The 1,505-nt window shown below is 40.7% G+C and overlaps 1 long non-coding RNA gene across 1 annotated transcript in view; it reads right to left on the bottom strand.

Annotated features, from left to right (window-relative positions):
• LOC140940813 (uncharacterized) overlaps positions 1–605 on the bottom strand; it is a 4,243-nt gene extending 3,638 nt beyond the window's left edge. Inside the window, exons 1-2 of the long non-coding RNA XR_012166374.1 lie at positions 531–605; positions 46–296 (exon numbers count right to left, since the gene is read on the bottom strand). This is a non-coding gene — a long non-coding RNA (uncharacterized lncRNA). The remainder of the gene's footprint in view (positions 1–45; positions 297–530) is intronic.
• Positions 606–1,505: the final 900 nt, after the last annotated feature.

Below are 1,505 nucleotides of genomic sequence, written 5' to 3'. Positions count from 1 at the left end.
GTCTTTACAAGCAAATTTTTAACTCATAATTATAATTTTGCTAACCTTCCTATTCAATTTATCCACCTTCTGGTTTAACTCTTTGACCTTTTTATTGAGTCTAGTCTTTGTTGCATGTAGGCCAATGGGATAATATCCTTTCGAGATAGCCTTTGTACTCCTCGTACATTTCTTGCCTTTACGAGCCATCAGTTTTCAAGGATATTTAATTTTTCAGTTGGCACAATTGACACCTTGAACCTTGAAAATGAAACTTGACAAGGACTCTTCAATTTTCTGGACCTAACAGGCAAGACCTAGGGAGAAACACAACACCAAACGCGGTCACACTTTTAACGTGGAAGAAGGCAATTTTTAGACAAGGTCTTTCGTGTTTTGGGGTCTCTATTTTACTTGCCAGGTTTCTGCCGTTTTAAATTTTCTGTGCTGTGCGTCCATCAAAACTTATTTGGGAAAGTACGACAAGAAATGGTAATTCAGACGCCTCACAACACGACAAAAAAAGAGCGTAAAAACACACTTAAACGTACCTGAAATTCAGCAAATGACTTCAAAAAATTCGTTTTCCTCGTGGTCTTGCAGCCAGGCCTCCAAAAATCCCAGAAATCTCTGCTTTTTATAATTTATGCCATAAATTTGGTTATTAAACAGCCTTTCAAATTGGCCGCCATTTTGAAAAAAATTGCTGACGATTTTGGTGGCTGATTCCGCGGGCTCAGCAGCCCGGCGTGAACAACCTAAAAAAATATTCTCACCGTTTGACCTAATGCTTATGAGAAGGAGGGCTCGCAACTCTCAATTTACCTAAATTGGTGTGCGTGGTCAATTAGATCCAAGAAATTCGATTTGCTGTTTAAGATAAAACTACTAAAAAGCAGCGTGCGTAACCGTGCTGTTGCTCGAAATTGGCCTCAAATCACTCTACGCAACTGTCGTGTTGCTTCAAATTGGCCCGTATTGTTCGCAAGGTAAAGCTTGTGTGAGACACCGTGCGCAACTGTCCTGTTGCTGGAAATTGGCGTCAAAACACTCTGCGCAACTGTGTTTTTGTTCGAAATTGGCCACTTTTGTTGAAAAGTCAAACGGCCAATTTCAAGCAATAGGACAGTTGCGCACTTTGTTTTGCGCAAAGTTAAGCTTTTTAACAAAAGTGGCCAATTTCAAGTAACAGGACAGTTGCGCACGGTGGTCTTGACGAGTTTTATTTGGTTAACAAAAGACGCCAAGTTCAAGCGAAGCATTGGTTGGGCAGAGTGTTTACACCCAAATTTCAAGCAACACGACAGTTGCGCAAGGAGCTTTAGACAAGTTTCAGGTTTTTAACAAAAGTCACCAATTTCAAGCACAACGATATTTGCGCAGTTTTTTGACGCCAATTTCAAGCTACAGGACAGTTGCGCACGGTGATTTGGACAAGTTTTAGCTTTTTAACAAAAGTCGCCAATTTCAAGCGAACCGTTAGTTGAGGAGAGTGTTTAGACCCCAATTTCAAGCAACGCGACACT

This window comes from Porites lutea, chromosome 6 (genome assembly GCF_958299795.1).
Source record: "Porites lutea chromosome 6, jaPorLute2.1, whole genome shotgun sequence".
NCBI classification, from domain to species: domain Eukaryota; kingdom Metazoa; phylum Cnidaria; class Anthozoa; order Scleractinia; family Poritidae; genus Porites; species Porites lutea.
Note: the sequence above shows the minus strand (reverse complement) of the source record. Positions and strands in the feature narration are given on the sequence as shown.